General features: G+C 39.5%; 1 protein-coding gene across 8 annotated transcripts in view; it reads left to right on the forward strand.

Moving 5' to 3' along the window:
* LOC134528296 (kinesin light chain) overlaps positions 1 to 22,058 on the forward strand; it is a 247,810-nt gene that overhangs the window by 29,970 nt on the left and 195,782 nt on the right. The window contains exon 1 of one of the 8 annotated variants that reach the window (XM_063361799.1): positions 7,501 to 7,698. The exons of the other annotated variants lie outside the window; for them this stretch is intronic. The gene's annotated coding sequence lies outside the window, so the exon portion shown is untranslated. Of the gene's footprint in view, positions 1 to 7,500; positions 7,699 to 22,058 lie in introns of those variants that run through there. 8 annotated transcript variants of the gene reach the window in all.

The following is a 22,058-nucleotide window of genomic DNA, read 5'->3' on the forward strand; positions in this document are numbered from 1 at the left end:
CCTCCCAGACACACTGCTCCCGCTAACTGAACACCAAAGAGAGAAAATGTCAGTTACTGAACGAACGTTAATGCTTTTTGAACCTTATTGAAAGACCTACACTGTAAAACAAAATCTTGGTAACTCAAGTTGCCAAATATATCATTTGTAAAATTGCAGATGGTACAAAGCTCTGGCTTGCAATTTCATAAGCGATATCGTTGGCAACTGATTTTTCAAGGACTGCCATTTTATAAAAGTGCAAACATTTTTTTTATAGTGTAGAACTTGACTGCGTGGTTTCAGATGTTAAAACCTACAGTGAACGGACTTCATTTACGAGTTTTTGTAGTAATTCAAGATCTTTGTTCTGTTCTAAACAAGGCTAATGAAAGGTACATTGTAGGAAGAATATTGTCCACATTCTGGAAAGTCAGGTGAAAAAGTTCGAAATGGCCAAGGAAAGTCGGGGAATTCACTTGAAATATTGGAAAAGTCAGGAAATTCCCCAATGCTAGTAATTTGAGGGGAAAAGGTAATCCTGTCTGCCATCACACAGTCTGTAAAAGCATTTTTTTTTCGAGATGGTGTGTTAGTGCATAGCTCTGCACACTTTAAAATGGCATATTAAAGGAAAGTGTTTGTTGAAACAAACCAGCTGTGAGTATGGTCTAGGCTAGATTATATTTATTTCTTACAGAAAATTTCAAAATCTAAATATATAAATAATTATTACAAATGATTACTAATTAATCATTTTAATAGACCACGTTTTAAAACTAACTAAAAAAGTATAAAATAATTTTTCTTAGTCTCATAAATATTCAAAATCATTACTATTTTTAAAAGCGTACAAAATTTCCCGAAAATTTGTGTTCGTGAATTTTCAATAGCTATGATAGATAATACTGGTAATATTTCGGAAAACGTGGGGCGCATGGAATACATAATTGATGTATTAATATTAAGAGTTAGACTAACAAATTTATTGCACTGCAAATGATATGGACTGATTTATGAGTTTTTTCATTAATACAAATACACTAAATGTTTAGCATTAATGTATTAATAGTTCGACTGATAATTGTATTTCACTGCAAACGATATGAATTGATTCATGAGTTTCCTCATTAATACAGATTATCCACATGATTAACAAATATATTTTAAATATTCCCAATATTATTGGAGATATCGTAAATTCACAATCACAAATTTTGGGGAAAATTTGTACGATTTAAAAAATATTAATGAGGTTTAGAATATCTATGCGACTAAGAGAAATTATTTTATACTTTTTAGTCTTGTTTGTGTGAAACTGTGCAATTAGTTTTAAACACCTTGATGAGATAATGCCAGCCAGACGAAATATTTTAGGTTTAATTCAGTTTCTTTTCATTTAAGTATATTAAGCATAACCTATATTTTGCGATCCACTTATACCAAACAATTTTTTTGTTACATTTATAATTGTGCAGGAAATAATCTTCGAACTAATATTGAATTCCACAATCGAAATATATAAAAATAATTAAGAAAGAAATCAACAGTACAATCCGGTTTACTTACATTTTTTAATATGATCAATCATTTTCTATGCGAGCAAAATATTATACATATATGTCGTTTATTTGTACACTCAATTATTCAGTAGCAAGTTGCAAACGAACAAAACATAGCTTATGTTTATCTGACGATAGGTAAGCGATATTAAAGTGTCTAGCTCATCGAAAAGTTACTTTCAAATCGATTATAAAGTTTGCACCGAACATTGGCATGAATTGTAGTGTTTGCATTGTGTTAACAGTACAGTTTTAAAATACATTTTCTAATGACAGTGACTGTTTTTGCAACGGAGTTTTAAATTCGAACTTTAGTACCACCATACGTTATAGAGAACTATTTCCGCAAAGTTTTGGACGAAACAGTACGGCGATGGCGAGGTAAAAATGTGACTTCAGTTACGTCACAGCAAGCCGTCTCCTTCATGCTACCACCGTATGTTTTCGTGAAAACATCTATGGTCTGCTCGTTTCAGTTAGCGGGCGGCTGTTGCCAAAGGATGTGCAGTTTATTGAATACATATTTACTCCATGTTTTCATTAATGATTTAGGTTATTTTTTCAGGTTTTTTTCTCTCTCTTCATTTTCTTGCATTGTCATCCGATTCTGAGCTATGTTCAATATTTCAAGTCCATATCTCATTAGGAAGTTAATTAAAATTTAATTACAAAATTTCACCCGAACAGACATTGCCCTAAGCGAGCTAATAAAAACGTGATAAAAAAAAATTAGGGAAATTTGAAATTTTTGTCAGTGGAAAGCCAGGGACTTTTTTTTTTTTTTTTTTTACATATCTGTACGGACACCCTACTTAACAGTGTTTTTATTAGGTTTTGTTATCATACCAATGCGATTATTGCTAATTCATGACCTTCGTAAGTAAAAGAAGTATCCGTTAATCTATGGAGATACTCGTAAACTTATTTATATATCTGGATGTTGTGATCGGCACTGTTCGTGAATTCGTGGGGAAACTTTTTAACATTGCCGCGGCTGGCTGAAATGTTCTTAGTCCGCGCTACACGGAGGATTTCCCATATGGGCGGAACTCCAAGGAAGTACAAACTTCCCTAATGAAACATGGCTATCTATGCACAGCTGGCCGCGCTTCGTATCATTCTGCTACCCGCAGCAAATGTCGAGAGATAATACCATTCGCAGATGTCGTACACCGGGAGAACAAAGTTGAATTGAAGGAAGCTCACTCACTCCCTCTGGGCGTGTTCCCCGGGGCCCGTGGTCGCCTAATGCTGGAACAACAATGGCGCGACAGACGCGATGCCACAGCGATATATAGCGTTTTTGTGAACATGTTTTCACCCGCGCGACAGACAAAAATAAACGATTATATATTGGAAAGCCTATTTTATAAAAAAATAATATAATACATTTTTAATAAAATTTTATTTAAAAATCGCGTTTATGTTATGAAGCTTGGATTCCTCGCTCCGAACCAGGTGGGGGCAAAATAAAAATGTCGATGGATCCTTCCCCCATGGTGGCTGCTAGACTGACCCGGTACCACCAATACATATGCATATATGAACTAACAACCCCCCTCCAATTCATATTCCCACCATCCACCACCCCTCCCCCTTCTCTAAAAATTATTTGTTCTTGCAGTAACCCTTCTTTTCCCCCACCTCTTTTGTCCATGAAATTGTCACCCCTCTCTCTCTTTTCTGACATTACAAAATTCCCATTTTTGACGCTCCCTACCCTCATCGTCCTCCTTTTAGGCTATAAATACCGACTCTATGACACGGGAGCTTTCAGTTTGCAGTAGTTCCTCGTCACGCACCATTCGCCATCTTGGATTGACATCACAGCCGCATCTGGTTTTATTCTGCTGTAGGACGCCATCTTGGATTATGACATCGCAACCGTCATATTGTTTTAATCTTGGATGATGTCATAGCCTTCATATTGTTTTAGTCTGCTTGAGGCCGCCAACTTGGATGGCATCATGTCAACCATCTTGATTTTTTTTGTTGTGCTGGAGGCCGCCATCTTGGATACCTACATCATTGTTTGTTGTTAAGAGTGCGTCAGCATAGCTGTGTCTCGTGGTCTCCGTCGCATTTATAAGCCTTATAGACATAAGTTGCGCCCGCAGTATGTAGGTGGCTGGGCGCCCTGTGACTGGAGCTTCCGTAGCTTTCGTTCGTGCTTCGGGGCTACCCCCCCCCCCCATCCCGCTCTAAGTGCCCATGACGTGCGCCCTGTGATCCCGCTTGTGTCGACCCCCGGCCACCGAGCTGCGCCTGACAGGGGCAGGATCATGGGCGTATCCAGCTCAGAATTTATAAGGTGAAAAAAAGGGGGGGGGGGTAGCCGTGCAGTAATAACCAATAACAATAGGAAGAACATCATTTTATTTTAAAAATTTACCAGTTTTCACCAGTAGCGCTTTTTGGCCATGTTTTTAATCCACAAACACCCCCCCCCCCTGGTTTCATAAATCTGTTCATTCAAGAAAAGTATACATAAATTTTACATCTTAGTAACCATCGGGTACAAGTCATACACCAATACAGAGTGTCAAACCGAAGTTTCTCTGTGATTGCAAATATTGTCCAACAGGTGTACACCACCATATGTTCATTACCAGGAATTAAGACACTCGGGGAAAATTATTGGAGAAAAAAAACCGCAGACGGGTTTAAAAATTTAAATCATGATTAAACATTTTACACTTGCGAACAATAAATTGATAACACAAGAGGAGATTTTTTTTGCAAAGTCTGAAACTGTTCTACACACTGTGAATAATGACAACAGATAATGAAACAGTTGTTACAGACACGGGTCAAAATGGCACTGAATTTCGTTTAGCGAACTTGGCTGCTCTGACGTGCAATGCACTTCAACTGGGGAGCGGGTGCTTTTGGAATGTGAAAGGTAGGGAGGTATGTAAAGGAAGAGTAATAAAGGTGTGATGTAAGTATCATGGAAGTGGGTTGCTTTGGAAAGGGAGCAGAGGGGAATGCGCCCTGCAGGAAGGTGAGGATAACACGGAAAAAATATGTCGGCCTGCGCGAGAGAAGTTGTCACCCAGGAGATAGCCTGAAGGGAACTGATACAATCAGGGAGCCAAGGAAGAACATGACATTGAACTGGGTAATGAAATTACGAATTGTCAGAACATGGCATGCTGTGACTTAGTTTGTCACTTTTTTTTTTACACGCCATCGCCGTATTGCAGTACCCAAAACATTGCCCAAGTGGAGCTTGCTCACGCCCGATGATTGGAATTTCCAGTCGTCGAACACAAGTCAACGCCGTGCAGAAGCAGTCTTCTAAAGTTGTCTCTACGATGCGAACACTGCATCCCACACACGGCGCAGACAGACGGCTGGACAAAAAGCGGCATCACGATGCATCCGTGTTCAGGATTCCCGCAGACAGGAAAAACTCAGGGAATTGAAATGATGGCTTCAAAACCCGGGAAAAATACCTACAGCGAAATTCACAAACAAAATGCAAGTTTTAAAACTGGCGTAGTAATTTTTAATCCTAGTGCGTTCTTTTAATATTTAAAACCTATTCTGTATTTTGATCACAAATCGTGTCACTGAAGGCCCATATGTTGTCATGAATTAAAACGTAAGGAAAGCAATCAGTGCATCAACTTTGTATTAATGGATTTAAAGTACCATCAAATGACGATAGTCATTTACATAATCACAATCAATGTATTGTTTCAAAGTCTGATCAAATATAGTAGTATATTAGGACTAGCAGCTTGGCAGCGTTGTTTGCAAAACATTGATTAAACTGTTGCGCGATAAGAGATTCTATGTTCAATTTCACATGTGTTGTGGTTGAAATGTGTTTTTAGTTGATATATTTGTCATCTTGCAAGTTTGATTAAGGAGATAAAAAAAAATGGTTGTACTGGGAAAATGGAAAAACTCAGGAAAATTGTCGAAAGCAAGAGTGTGATGTAGTAGAGACATGGAAACGTGTGTTTTCAGAATATTGTCACGAACGCGAGCAAGGCCACGTCACATGCAGGTGCAGAGCTAGCTGGGCTGCATCACAGCTTTGAATATATATACTGTATAGAAGTCGCGAGTGGATAGGATTTACTCTACGTTTTTCAGAAGCGTATGAAGAGCAGCTTGGGAACTTCACCGCTGCAGTGCGCTGCCGTAACGCCCTGTATCGTCTTAGTTGTTATTTACACGTTAGAGTGCAGCACTGTCGCCCGCTGTCATTCCCCGTACCCCCTACCCATCATTCACTGCAGCTCAAGGTCGTTCAACGGGAGGGGGAAGGGGTGTTTGAAGAGTTCGACACTTGTCCGCTAGGGACCACCACAAGTCGATGCCCTAGAGATGGTGGCGATTGCGGCGGTGAATTAAGCAACTACCTCAAAACCGTATTAGAAATTTTAACCTGGGCTGGCGACTTCTATACAGTATATATATTCGAAGATCACAGGGAGACCTAAGATGCACATAAGTTCTGCCATTCCCGATTACACCCGAATAATTCACCTTCGGCCAACTTCGGGATTTGTTTTATTTTTGCGCAGGAAAAATGATTTCAAATATTAAAAGTGGTCGGTTAGGTTAGCTACATTAAAATACTTTAAAACACTATGGACGATTAGTTAGGTTAGTATAGCTACATTAAAATAAACAGAGAAATATAAATATATATAAATAAACCCGAGGTTGGCCGAAGGTGAATTGTTCGGGTATAATCGGGCAGGGACAGAACTTGATGGAGATCTTAGACTTCCCTGCATCACATGCCGCCGTAACACGAGATGTGCAGTGCGCACCTGGGTCGCCGCTTCCCCTCCCTCCAGCCCTCAGCTCCCCGCGCGGCTCTGTTAGTGGGACATCCGAAACCTGACAGCTGCGGAGTTACGCGAGCCGTCGACACGTGTTTCGAGAGATTTCTGCCGTCGGGTCGGCGCGGAATGACGCGACTGGCCCCAGCCGCGCTCGTGAGTTCCAGAAATGGCGGCTGATATATAAAAAGAGGACGTCGGCCTCAGCAGGAGAGTTCAGAGAAAGAGTTCAGGCGGGAACCTTCCCGCGGCGGAGCTTCCGGGGCGATAGTGCCGCGGGTGCGGCAGAGTGGCGAAGTCCTTGGACGAAGGTTCCAGGGCAGGGAGTGAGTGAGTGGAGTCGGGAGTTTTCCCGCGGCGGAGTTTCCGGGCGATAAAGCGGTGAAGTCCCTGGACGAAGGTTCCAGGGCAGAGAGTTCAGTTCCGGGCGATAGTGTCGCGGGCGCGGCGGAGTCCCAAGCGAAGTTCCGAGCGAGGCGCCGAGCGGATCCTCGGCGAAGGCAAGTGCGTCGGCGGCGGTTTGCTGCGACGGAGTCTCGCGGTGGAGATCCACGAGGGGTGCTGCGGCGAGAGTTGCGCCAGAGGTGCGGCCCAGCGAGGTGTGTGGATTGTAAAAACGAGTGACTGGGGAATAGACATTTCTTTAAGTGCAATTGACTATTTGCTATTTTATAAGATCAATTGTAAGTGACATAAGTAGTGGCCATCAATAAAACTGTGTGTGTAGTAAAATCTTCAATTGGGCTATCCTCTACGAACCCCCGCGGTAAATCGTAACAGAATTTTTTTATGGGGCCCGGTAGAGATCCTTGAAAGCACTCGAGGGACTTGCATGACATCTTTTTTCATTTCCCCGCCATATAATGTTATGGTCATAGGTGCCCTATGCACGACGAGACTTCGTGCTCTGAGGCGATCAGAGGCGATGCCGCACTAGAAGCACCAGCGGGCGATGAATCGAGAACCCAGCACTGGTCGCGGCGCGGCGGAAACTTGTTGCGCGCGGTGTGCCCCCCGCGGGGAGAGTGTTTTAAGCGTTTGTTGCACGGCGTGAGGTGGGCCGGGCCGCGGAGAGAGGGGGGGGGGGGGTCATCGCTGCAGTGCTCGGTGAAGTCACCGCACGCCGAGGCTCCAGTGAGTCTCGGACAGCTGGTCGGTGTCGCCGCGGTCGTCTTCGCGAGCGTGTGCTTGGTGCTTGGTGCTTGGTGCTTGGTGCTTGGTGCTCGGTGCTCGGTGCTCGGTGCTCGGTGCTTGGTGCTTGGATACACTCACACCCCCCCGTGAGATGAGACCGAGCTGACTTCCCGCGGGACACGTCTCCACCGGCCCCATCACGCCTCTGTCCCTGCAAGGTAGGTCTACTGTCCGCACCCCTCGCCCTCCTGCTGATCCGCAAAATTTTGAATCGACTTCAGAAGTTCATTCCTGCAAAACAGCTGCACAAGATTCATCTCTTTAAGAGTGGTATGTCCCGTTCCGGGTCATTATTATTATTTTTTTTTTACGTTTTATCTGTTAAACTTGTCTTTTTTTTACTGGCCTAACACCATCAAACCGAGAGGGAAAAAAAATGTAGTGCATACTTTTTACATGATTAGCTGGAAAATTTGAATTTTTAACATTTCTGTACCTAAAAAGTTTCCTGTTTCATATTCCATTTAATTCTCCGTATTCATATTGCACAAAAACGCAACTTTTCCAGCTAATTATGCAAAAAGTATGCAATATATTCAAACATATATACTTATTTTGTAAACGTTTAGTCACTCGAAAAGACGGCAAGTTTAACGGCGAGGGACGTAAAATATAAATAAATGACCCGGAACGGTATATACGTCCTCTACAGATCCTGTCTTCCATCCGTTCCAACTGATGGCACATTAAGACAAAATTATTTGATTTTAAGGTGCGGTATCTCACAGGATTTTTTTATCATTTTACTGTCGTTACTGTTGATTGAGGGCTTTTCTTAATAATTTATCATATCTATATTGCAATTTAAGTATTGCCCCAAAGTTCTTCGTGACCTTTTGCGGCTCCAAAATAATGCTTAGTAAATTTGTGACCGAAAACAAATGCAAAAAAAAAAAGCTATCAGAATAAATTTACGGGGGAAACCCTTAATAGTAATGACAAGAAAATCAAAGAGACATAGTCTTAAGCCACAACATTCAGAACAGCTATGTAATGGTTTGGCATTGCACATAAACTAGCTTTTGACACTTACTGACGTCGACATTCTTGGACTGGTGTAATAATTACGACATTTAAAGTTTCTCACGTGATACAATAGGTTATTTTATCCTGACTAACAAACTTCTTAACATTAGGCTGGAAGAGTATCAAATATTCTAAATATGTTATTTATGCTTGGTCATGCCTAAAATTTGGATAAATAAATCAAAATTGAAATTATAACAAGATAAAAATAAGGAAAAATAGTGGTGCCTGGTTATCCTTAAAGAAAACACTTGGTAATCTTTCAAAAGTGTTGATATTATCGGAGCAATCATTGAACAGTGTTGATGTTTCTTGGAATGCACCTTAAGTTTCTTGCTCGTAGCCCCCCGTGGATCATGGCTAGGGATTCAGCGACCTCTAGGATGGACTTGGTCGTCTTGTGTCATTAGCTGCCGACTCGATGCTTTCCGTCGGTCCAGAGTTTTGGACCAGTTGCAGAAGCAGCCCTCGGGGGAGAAGTGTTCGCAGATCAGCCTATCGCCAAACGAATCTTCGAAATAAGTAAGTCGCCAGTGGCCAGTAGCTTGCAGCGCACATTCTAGGCGGCTCGGCCGCATACACGTTGTTTACATAAAAAAAAAAAAAATAAAGACCAAAGACAGTCTTGAAAGTAGTTTTTTTTAGTTAATTAAAAAAATCGCTTCCTATTGTAGTCGTTACCATGGTGCAACTTAGAAAATATTTTATATAGTTTTTCGTTTCATTGTCTACAAACCCCAAAACCATCGTCAACTCAAAAGTTTATATTTGTATATATCACGATTGTGATGACACTATAACTGTCGTGGTCGTTAGTGGGGAATATCCGATAAAAAAGATAGAAATGGAAAAGGTTTTTTTGAAAATCAGAAAAATCGCTGTAACTCACATAATATGGAAAATATTATATCCTTTTGGACGTATTATAACTGGTAGGAGTAATACCAAAATCTTTTGTCTGAATAATTTTTTGATACGACCAACTATAACTGCTAGGGACTAAGGTTTGAGGACTGGAGGACAAAAAAATATAACTCCCTTTGTAGACAAACGAATTAATACTAATTAATTACATATTAAACGTATAATTTTTATCTAAATTTTTTAAAATTATTGTTAAAATAATATTTGTTTACCCAACTATTAATACAAGGGGTGAAAATAACATGGTTTGAAAGCAAAAAAATAATTATATATAGATATACTATCATATACGTTATAATTTATTGTATGAATCCTAAACTTCATCTAAAACTTTGGCTGGAACAATTTTTGATGAAACGAATCATACCGTAAAAACATGGGTTGAAATTTAAAAAAAAAAATAATTAAAAAAAATATTTGACCATCAAATTAGTTTGAATTTATTTTAAACCATCTTAATATTATCTTAAACTTTGTTGGAAAGCAAATTTTTATACACGTTATTAGTGCAAGGGACGAAAAATTTCGTTTGAAGGACAAATTTTTTAAATAATTACCTTAGTTGGCATATAATATTAAATTCGTTGTAAGCTATTCAATGCTCCGTTTTAAACTATTAATTCATTAATTAATAAATTCATTCAGTTTAAAATATTCGTAATATTTTCGCTACATGGAAAATGAGCAAATATTTTTCGATCATTTTGTAGTAGTGGAGAACGTAAATGTGTTATGTACATTAAGTTCTTAAAATGTTCCAGAAGTTTCCAAAATATTTCCAGAATAAATAGGTACTTCGAAATCTATCTACGCATGTTGGCTGTGCCGAAAGGTCTCCCCCCCCCCCCCCCCCCATCATTTGCTGTAGGTCGAGCCTTGGAAGATGTCTCATAATTTGCCTAACCTAGAGGGAGGAGATATAGGAACCGCAGACGCTATCTTAGTTTCATCAGTTTTTAAGCTATAACCATTTCTTGAGTTATTTTTTAAATTAGGCTTTGTTAATGGAATGTCTGAATTAAATAGTGACAGATCGCTTCAAATAGTTTTCTCTGTGAAGTCATTGGCACTTAGTAATAATTTTATTTTTTGAGAATGTTATCTATGACTTGAAAAGAGAGCCAATTTTCATTATTAAATTATAAAAAATAGTTATGACAAAAAAAATGTTGAACCAATATGGTGTCCACCTGTTTCTGTCTCTACCCCTTAACAAACCTTGTTGCAGCAGATAAGTTTATAGACTTCATATACAGGTAAGAATGCCTTTAAAAATGCTGTATTTTTACGTGTGGGTTGGCTAATCTGAATACTTTTGACTTTTTTTTGTTAAGTGTTATAATTAATTCAGGAATAGAAGGCGTTACGTTTTGGAAACTGAGAGTTGCGCAGTTGTTGGCCGGAAAGATAGTTGGAAGCAGATTCCAAAGAATTCTGTTCAGCTGGATTGTACAGCGTGTGGATCTGGAGTGTTTCTTTTAAATTTAGATTGGAACATTCACAGCAGTGTTTATTGTAAACAGGGTGTCTACATCCTGGAAAATGAGGGAAAAGTCAGGGAAATTTCCCAGTGATCGTATTTAGTGGCCCGGGGGGGGGGGGGGTATGCTCAAGTCTGCCACAACGTACATAGTATGTTTTAATGCATTACTATACACACTATAAAAATGCTTATTTAAAGTTCTGTTTGAACCCATCCAGCTATGGGGGTGGTGGAAGCTAGATTTTCTTTATTTCTGTCAGAAAAGTTGCAAAATTGGTAAATAATCAAGTAAAATTAGGTAGGAACATTGGAAATTTTGGTAAGGTAAATTTTATTACACGTGTAGACATCCTGTGTAAAACAAGTTTCATTCTATTGAAATACATGTAGTACACGCGTTTAACGTGCGAGTAACATGATCGCAGGTGATAACGCGTTTGTGAAACGGATTGACTCTCATCGTGATATATATATATATATATATATATATATATATATATATATATATATATATGTATATATATATATATGTATATATATATGCCGTAAAATAACTTTTATCCTTCCCAGAAGCAAAATTTCAAAGAAGTTGCACGAACGCGGATTTTACCGGCGTCTTAAGTGATATGTGCATCTTAGGTTACCCGTATTTTTTATTGGGTGTGGTGGTGTAAATTCTCTCGTCGCTTGAAGCTGTCCACATTCTGGAAAGTCAGGGAAAAGTCAGAGAAGTTGAAATTGGTCAGGGAAAGTCAGGGAATTTACTTTAAAATCCGGGAAAGACATGGAAATACTTAAATGATGATTTTTTTTGAGGGGGAAAATGTCATACTCGGGTATGTCATCACGTTGACATTGAACGCATTCCCAGTCACACACTGTAAAATGGCTTCGTTAAGGTTCTGTTTGTACTAGGCCAGCTATGGGGATGTGGGAGGCTGGGTTTTTCTTTAGTAAATAAAAAAAATTAGGGAAATTTAAATTTTGGTCCTGGAAAAGTCAGATAAATTTTGCCACAGATGATTTTGGAACACCCCGCAGTCCTGTGACGTCACGGGAATCTGCGAGCTCTCAAGGACGACGTGGCGAGTGCTTGCCAATAAACGACCGGGCATGTCTTTTTTTTATAGCTTCCCCAAGGCTTTTGGGATTGTTTGTTGCTGCTCTTCTCAAGAGTTTCGCCTCTTCCTCCTCCTCCACGTTCCAGTTGCGCGAGTTTGCCATCTGCCCTTTCCGTGCCACTAGCTTCATGAGAAATTCTGGTGGAAAAACAAGCCGATCAAGATTTTTGTTTCAGCTCCTTCTGTCCCGCATCGCAATAACAGCTTGAACGGATATAGAAATAAATCACTCCAAGCAGATTTCACGGTCTCTTTTTTTTTTCTTTTTTAATCTCTGCATCTACTAATAAGATATTTATGTATTGACTTCAGTTATTTCCTAATTTTCTACTACGTAATATGGAAGACATGCCTTCTTTGTTCGCTATCCATACTTATAATTCCTATATAAATTGCTATCATTTTCTCTTGTCACGCATATTACGACCAAACGTAGTTATGTGGAATTTTTTCTTTCTTTCAAATTTCGCCTTTAACCCCACTTGCATGCAAAAACAATTCGGCTAAACAGGAAGTAGTTAAGTGGCATGTTGAACTATTGGCACGAGAGCCATTACACGTAAAAACAGTGCAACCGATATTGATGAAAGAATTGTTACGAGAAGAACTTGCATTATATGGCGGATAAATTAAGATAGAGATGTAATGCAAATATCTTGAATGCTTTCTAGAATCTGCATCGGGTGTTTCAAGCCTATAAAAGTCACCCAGAAAACTCGTTTTGAAATACGGAAACAGAACGACTCTTCCATTCTCAGCGTAATCTTGAATGCTTCTCGTAAATGGACACCACTTTGAAATCTTTCAAATCGCGTGGTTTTATCTAATCTCTGCACAGCGTGTGCTAGGTAGGCGGGCCCCTTAATGAAAGGGACTTTTTAAGTTTGTTATATTGAGTTATCGGCTAAAATATAATGATGGTATATAATATGTATCATATCAATTTTTTTGACGTGATAACGTCTTATAAATCGATGAACGCCTTCTGCACGCACGAAAAAGCATGACCCATTGTCACGTTCCGCCTGAGCCTAGCGTGCAAGCGAGAGCGCGGAACAAGCGATAGAGAGGCAATGACAAGTTGAACCGGCCAACCACCGTGCGAGAAAATCTTCTATAATATCAAACAGGTTAAGGCGGGCTTTTTAAAAGCAGCAATTTAAATTTTTTATTTATTTGTCTAATTTCGTCATTTCAAATTAGCAATAATTTATTGACATTGATTTTATTTCTGTTTATTTCTATAACTAATTGTTCGTGATTATATTTAAACAAATGATTTAAATTAGATTTGTAAAAACTGTAAATAATATTTGAAAATTAAAAAGTATGCAATTTTTCATCAATGTTTTCTTATGACGTTATCACGTAAATTTATCGTCCGTAAACCGACTTTACAGACAACTCCCCTCCTTTTTTTTTTTTTTTGTGTTACGTTGGAAGGTGTATTAAAATGTAAGCGTTTCATTTCCCCTGTCCTGTGAACACCACGCCACTTGCTCTACACGTCGTAGAACGGCGTCTGCAGTGTGGCACGACTGCAGAGCAGCTGTCGAACGTGGCGTCACCCATAGGCCATAGAGCGACGAGGATGTAGACAGATCCTGCTTTTCTAGAGGTGTAAAAGTAACGAAAAAAAGCGTACCCGTATGTATTTGTTACTATAACAATTAGTACTCGTTACTATCGTATCGTTACATTATTCGTTACTTCTGATACCGCATAACATGCTATGTTATGTTGCAGCAACGAATCGAGTATGCGTACAGTATGACGTCGCGTAAATAATAATAAATAGAATATAAACAATTAAAAAATATTTGATAATTATCAGCTTTTGTTAACCAAGAAACATTTAATCTCATTAGAGCGGCTTTATTATATTATCTCTTTTAAGATAAGAACAAAAAAAACGTGAAAATACGCGATAATAAAAACAAAAACATACATATTTCTAATTTGTAAAAAATACTTTCTTACGTTGTTTCTGTTCCAATCTCAATCTTAGTCTACACACACAATACCTTTAGTAAACAGTAAAAAACTTGGACGACGAATTTCTAAATTATACTTTACTTAATAAACAAACATCGTTCTTTGTAACGTAAATTCATCGAATATGCGCGCGCATGCTTAAAATATACGAAAAATGCGAGTAACGAAATGCAGCCGTGTGTAACGTTTCGTTACTCGGTACTAGATGGCGCACCCGTTACTCAGTACCGAATACATACGGTTTGCTACAGCTCTATGCTTTTCCCGCGCACGGGGCCGACACTGGCTGACGATCTTTGGTGATGATGGCGAGTCCTTGATGATCACTCATGGGCGCAGTGGCACTGGATAGCTCTGTGGTCACGTTGCACTTGAGGCTGTCGTGGCAGTGCGATTCTGCGATGGTTGTCGTTGCCTTCTGCAGCATGGTGGTGAAGGGCCTACGTCACAACACCTAGTAGTGAACTCAGGAGGAAAATTTCCTTTGTCCGTTTGTTTGTTTCATATTGATGTGTTCAGTTAGGTAACATTTCAATACATTTCCATTCTTTTTTCTCGATTTATTTCGTTACAATTCAAATTGATCGACTCATTTAAATTCGTTTTATTTCATTACAATTATTTTCTTTCGATTCCGTTTCATATCGTTTCACTTTATTTAATTTATTTCATAACATAGTTAAAATAAATTCTGTACGATTTTTTTCTTTACCTAACTTAAAATACGTTTTTTGGGTTATTAGAGGTCCGAGAAAATATATAAGTACGTCTTTTCATTTGCGAGGTTGAACCATGCAGGTAAGGTAGCATGCATCATGTGCTTATCGGGGATCGACAATCCTGGGCAGCGATTGATACCACGACTAAGGTTGGATTCACTATTTAAAAAATAACAAACGTAACAGTAGGTCATGTGCACGAGATTTGGCAACCATGTTTTCAAATTCAACTTGATTCACAACATCGCATAGGACGGACGTGTGCATGGGAATATATTTATGTTACGGACGCATGGCGCAAAACAGCCAACGAGAGAAGAGTAGGGTGCCATCTTGGCGGGACTTGAGAACTGTTAATATTTAATTATAATATTTTGGCAAGAAATTGTGGAGACATTACATTTCTCACATTGTGTCCACTTTAAAAATAAATTAATGCCATTAGTAAAATGTACTAGCAATCAATATAAATACAAAAACCTAAAGTTTAGTGGTTAGAATAGGTAACTAAAAATTGTACGTAACCCAAATTAATTTGTGCGTTAGAAACTCTGTTCTTAAAACTGCTGGTCAGATTACATCGCAAAATTTTCAATGCTGAAATTTCAGTTGTCAACGGACTTTGAACAGGCTGTGTGCACAGTTGTGTGCATGGTTAGCCGTATTATTTTTAAATTGTGAACCCGGCCCAGCTCGTCTAATCTGCGATATCCAGACTAGGGAACTGTGCGCACATCTGGCAACACTGGGAGCAGCTCACAGCTGTCGCGCATGCGCGGGGCAGACGGGGGCGGGCGTCGCCGAGTCGGCGCGGTGTCGCGTGACTCCCCCATGTGTCAGTCAGGTGGTCCGACCGCACAGGCCTGCCAACCTTCCGCCCGACACCCCAGGACTGCGCTAGTTCATTACCATGATTTAAGTAGTCCGTTCGTCGTTGGGGAGATAGCGGCTTACCTTGTATTGTAAGTAAACCGACATGTACATACAAACTATTCAAGAAATAGTTGCCTAAATGTTATTTTTGATGTTTAATATCCTAGCTTTCGGTATGCGGCATTTGGTGGGAGAAATTTCGCGAATGCGACGGAAGTCACGGAACGGAAATTTTCAACAACCACCGGGTGCTGCTATCTATGGCGGATGTCGCGCTACTAAGTTCACAAAGACAAAGAGAAACGTTAACTGGTTAAATAATTTAAAAGAAGGGGCAGAATTTTAATAAAATTCCTCGTTGAAAGTCAGGTACAAAGCCGTTTCATTATATTGTTTAAAATTTAGTTCTGCCAGTCAAATTTTTCGATAGTCGACGTAGCTGGTCCGGTTGTGAATTCTAGCGGCGGGTGAGGAAACTACGTGTGATTCGCGTCCAGAAATGTAGTTGAGCATACAATTTTCCGTATATTTATCACTCTCGGCATTATTTTAAAGAATTCTATGTTAAATTTCGTGTCAGAGTTTCGTATTATAAATTTATTTGCAACACGAGGACATATGTCCTCGTGTTGCAAATACATTTATATATACAAGTATGTGAAAGTAACAGTGGCATAATGTTAAGAGATATATGAAAATAGCTGTTGTGAAACAGCACAGTGAAACCTATCCCAAGTTGCTACTATTTATGGTGTGAAATAGCAAGCGTCAGTATGTCGTTAACGGTAATTTATCTTCGACGATACATCATGTGAGTGAACATAAGGCTGTTTTATTACCCCGAGTCGGCAAACACAAAAATAGGTGTTGTAACTGGTGGCCTGTTAAGTCTTATGTCATCATATAGTTCACAAACGACCCGTAAAAAACGACCCGTCACACACGACAGTCACAAACCATTCCACTAGTGATTAAAAAAAAACCTTTGTGACAATTTTTTTTTTCAATATATTCTATCGTCACGCACTTCCGATCACGTTACTTCATTTGTAAATTCATAGATGGCAGTGTAATCGGTGATCGTGTGCGGGCACAGAAAAAATGGGGTGTGGCTGTGTCATGGACACGGCCGTGTTATGTACGTGAATACGTGTACGTAACAGGTAATACTTTCTATACAAAATATAAAATGCGCCATTTTTTTTAAGTTTAACACCATATATATTCACTGTAACTATTTTACACAAATATTTTATATAAGCAATCGATAGATTTTGACGAGAGCTGACGATTGAAACTCAAACGAACGTTGTAGCTTCTCCGAGTCAAAAGTTATACCTTTGAATATATATACTGTATAGAAGTCGCCAGTCCAGGTTAAAATTTCTAATACGGTTTTGAGGTAGTTGGTTAATTCACCGCCGCAATCGCCACCATCTCTAGGGCATCGACTTGTGGTGGTCCATAGCGGACAAGTGTCGAACTCTTCAAACACCCCTTCCCCCTCCTGTTGAACGATCTTGAGCTGCAGTGAATGATAGGTGGGGGGTGCGGGGAATGACAGCGGGCGACACTGCTGCGCTCTAACGTGTAAATAACAACTAAGACGATACAGGGCGTTACGGCAGCGCACTGCAGCGGTGAAGTTCCCAAGCTGCTCATCATACGCTTCTGAAAAACGTAGAGTAAATCCTATCCACTCGCGACTTCTATACAGTATATATATATTCAAAGGTTATACTAAATGGAAATCTCGAAACGCAGCAAAATGACCTCAAAATGGCGGCGCTTTCCCCTCCACTGCGCGCGATGCGTCTTAAGTCCTCACTTAGCGTAACAAGTTCTTTGATCCTTTAGCTATCCAGTGGTGTAATTAAAATTTGGATGGAGATTATAGATATGTTGCTGCAACACCAAACTGTATCCTCCGATTTTGTCATCATTCGTTTTTTGACGTGACGTCTAATAAATCGATGAACGCCGTCTGCATGCACCAAAAAGTGTCCCGTTATGCACATTGTCCCGTTACACCCATTGTACGCTTGCGCCGCATCTATCTCTCTTCCACTCGATTGGAACAACCATCGATTTGACTTTTTCGAGGCACATTAAACTTGAAACACTCCCATTCGTTTCCTACTTTTCCTATCATCGGCCTATCCTTAACAGAATAACACAGATTGGAAGAAGTTAAATAGCAAACATGTATAAAAGTTATCTTTAAAATAATATCTTCGTTAAAGTAATAAACATATTTGAATTAATGAGTGCAAATAAAAGTAAATTTATCAATTAAATTGTATATTTCATTTCACTCCTTCTTTGTATCCATACAAAATAGTGATGATTCAATAAAAAAAATGATTCAATTTAATTCATAAAAGTATGCAAATCATTTCATCAATGTTTTGTTATGACGTTGTCACGTTGAAAATATCGTCGCAAACCGACTGTACAGACAACCAATTTTTTTTTTTTTAACTGCCTCCCCACCATGGAAGCAATTCTAAAGACGTATTCGCGTCAAAACAAGGCTGAGTCTCCAGTCTTGCAGATGCTCACTTGTTCTCCTCGGTGGCCGCCTGGCCGCGATGCCCGACTGCGCTGTCGTGCTCCGGCGCGCACGGCGCTGTGAATGACCCGCCCGCAGTGTTGCCAACAAGATCGCCGGCGTATTTCCGCTCCCTAACAACAAAAAAATTCCCAAGATTCCCACGATTACCTAATTTTGTTTCTTCTATTGCAACTAAACTATTTGTTTGTATTTTTGTGTGGTAATTTACTTACGCCAAAAATTTATAATATTAATGTATAACTATTTTTTTTAATAATTGATTAAATTTAAATTTATTTATTTCGTAGCCATTTAAGTATGATGTCCACGTGAATGAACCTACACATTTAAGGTTTGATAAACCCCATGCATCACAGGGATATAAATTGTCCACTTCAGTGGACGAATACGCTGAAAGGGTTTAACAATTTGGAAAGGAAGGGAGAACACTTATGAAGGTATACTATACTAATGGCTGCAAAAAAAAAAATACGCCACAGCATCGTTTATTTCAATTTCATTTCTAGTGCAGAACTCTGCTAAATTTTGAACTAACAGTTATTGCAAGTGGAAAAAAAAATCCTTACAAATAAAAATCACGCCAATATTTATCCATCCAGAACGATTCATCCAAGTTTATACTCGGTGAAAATTTCCCAAACATTCATTGTGTAGCTATACATATTCTGTGCACGTGACTTGGGACATTATATCTCCCAACGGTTGGCACTGCCGTCTCTGCGCCCACCTGCCCGGCGACTCATCCTCCCGGCTCCTGAGAAGCCTTATTTCACAGACGAGAGAGCCAAAACGCCCGATCGTGCATCTTCTGTTTTTTTTTGTTCATTGTAAATAAAGATGGCGGTGTTGATAAAAGGAAAGACCATAAACAAGGCAACGGTATTTATTTGTACGCCGCCATATTTTTCGTTTGCAGTGTGTCCGTGAATGTTTATTTTGGACAACTCATGATAACTAATGGTCAATTAGGTTAGGTTAGCTACATTATAAATACTTTAAAACATTGTGGACGGTTGATTTGGTTAGGATAACTACATTAAAGATACTGTGAAATCATGTAAACTGTTTCCTAGAGCTGGATAGCTACATATTAAAAAGTTATTTGCTAAGCAACCATAAAATGATTTTACAGTATTTTTAATGTAGCTATACTTACGTAATATAACCAACCATCCACAATGTTTTAAAGTATTTATAATGTAGCTAACCTATCCTAATCGACCGCAAAATTTAATGCCACACCGGTTTATACAATGAGATAAAACGGCGTATGACGTATGAGTAAGCTACATCCCAAATACACCTGTTGTGGTACGGGAAAAAAAAGCGAGCATGAACTTCGGGGAACTTCGGGTGTGGTTCTCTCGTCTGTGAAATGAAGGCTTCCCCCGGCTCCTGGTCGAGACAATAGACAATACTCTTCAGCGATGGGACGGGCCAGGGTGTGGACTTGCTGTAGGTAGCAGTGATAGCTCATCACTGTTTTACATGCATTTATCACATCAAATATTTCATCCTGTTTGGTTTCGCTCATCACTGTTTTACATGCATTTATCACATCAAATATTTCATCCTGTTTGGTTTCAACTTTATAAGAATCCTCAAATTATAATTACTTTAAAAATTAACAAACTGATTTTTTAAAATTATTTTTTTTATCACGTGTTGCACATGCTGGGTCTTGGCAAAAACGAAGACATCATGGCGTGGTGAAAGTGACCGGCAGAATCTTTTTGAAATGTGCGTGAATGTTATACCTTTGTGTGTGTTAAAAGGATTGAAGACTAACAAAATTATTTATATGCTTTCATTAAATCTCCCATCGTTGTATCAGTTAAATCAAATGTTGCAAACCCATAGAAAAAAAATTGCAGGACTGGTACTACATGCTAACGAAAAAAATCTCTAGTTTCCTCATAAAAATTTTATTCACATTTTGACCCTTTGTTGTATACCTAAACATGAGGTTAGCATTTAAACATATAGTTTTTGAATACCACAAATAATTTATAGACTATTGATTTCCCCTCCCCCCCATTTTTAAAAAATTAAAATCATGTCAAAACTGCATTCATTTTGTCTAGTTTGCGATCTTGTAGCAAAATTATTAAGAAAACTAACATGGAACATGACTCAATAGCATGAAGTGTCCGCTCTTTACTAGTACTTTATTTTATCTATGGGATGGACTAAGCGCCAAATTACTTGTATTTTACATAAATTCTCCGACGGAGTATAAGCCCGTGAAGAAGAGCCACGTGGCGTCGCAGGGTTCTTTTTACAGAAAAACTGTATGGAATGTTATCAGCTATTAATTTGTATCTGCACTTCCTATATTTGGTAATATATTGTACTCTAGAACCGGTAAGCGGCTTCTCACGGGCGTATATATGATTATATAACTAGCGTAAACCAAGGAAACAGTTAATTTGATCATTTCCACTGTTTCCCAAAAACACTACAGGCAAATGCTGGGTTTGCTTCTTGATGTACGTACGTAATGACAGATTTTAGCCATGTAGGAGGGGTAGCATGTATCATGTGCTAGGATGGGATTGGCCAGTCAAGGCAGCGATTGATGCCATGAATAACTCCCCTCTCTCTTCACTCTAGACTAGAGTGAAGAGAGAGGGGAGTTATAGACTATAACTAGATAAGTTGGGGCCAGGTGAAACCTGCATAAACACACGGCAAACCTGGGCTTTTTAATACGTGTTGCATAAGTCATTATGCAAGCAGGTTGGTTACAGGAAACAGAAGGATGGTCCAGGAAGAAGAGTGATGCGGGGTAGAATAGAGACTGCTATGCAAAGGGCGGGAACTTGGACAGCAACCAAAATCAAAAATTGATATCTAGGCAAAAACATTAATCATGCCACGGTAGGTATATATGCGCGGGGTGAGGGGGGGGGGAAGCAAAGGGAATAAATATATAAATCACAATTTTCAGAATAACGTATTAAGGTTGTTTGTATCTAAACACTATAAAAAACTAATTACGAGATAGACAAACTGCGACATCTTTGAGGAGTCATAAGAATAACAATCTGCAGGATTTCTCATGAGATTACAACTGTTCAGAAAAATTGCCCCCTTGCCGCCTTCCGTTTTTGACTGAACGCGCTCTTGGGCATTCATAGAATGGTCTCTGTGCTCGTAACCACACCACTCAAAAGTTCGAGTGATGTTGAGGTTCCCCGGGGCCGTCTGGTAATCGTGCAGATTTGCGCCCTTGTTACAATCGATGGACCGGCTTGTTTCTTCTGAACACAACTCGTGCTTACAGCTTGTGCTGCGACAATGTCGTCGAAACCTTGTGTTTCATTCAGTCTTCGCGGGGTTTTACAACTCGCGTGTTCGGCTGTGGCTCTGCAGGGTTGCAGCTCGACCAGGATGTGAAAGCGCGCGGAGAGGTGACGTCAGTGCTATTATTCCGTAATCGCCGCCTCTCGTGGGCGTGACCAATATTGGAAAGCATTTTTTTTGTACTTTGACGATGTTACGTGTGGGTGTAGAATATTGCCAACTTTTTTTTGTGACTTTGCCTTTGTCGTCACCAGTCGATGAACAGTTGGATTCCCCCTCCATTCACCATAAGTAGGGACCGGAAAAATTCGCGGGTTAAATGACCCGTAGAATGAACTCCACAGTTCTACGTACACTCGGTCAAATGTCACCCACTCATTGGCTGCTGTATTGTGAGACGTCCCAACGTAGCAGCCTGTGATTCATAAAGCTTTGGTCGGGTGTTTCTCATTGGCCCAGAGTCATCCAGGTGAGTTGTGAGCCAATAGCAGAGGCA

Source organism: Bacillus rossius, chromosome 1 (genome assembly GCF_032445375.1).
Source record: "Bacillus rossius redtenbacheri isolate Brsri chromosome 1, Brsri_v3, whole genome shotgun sequence".
Classification (NCBI taxonomy): domain Eukaryota; kingdom Metazoa; phylum Arthropoda; class Insecta; order Phasmatodea; family Bacillidae; genus Bacillus; species Bacillus rossius.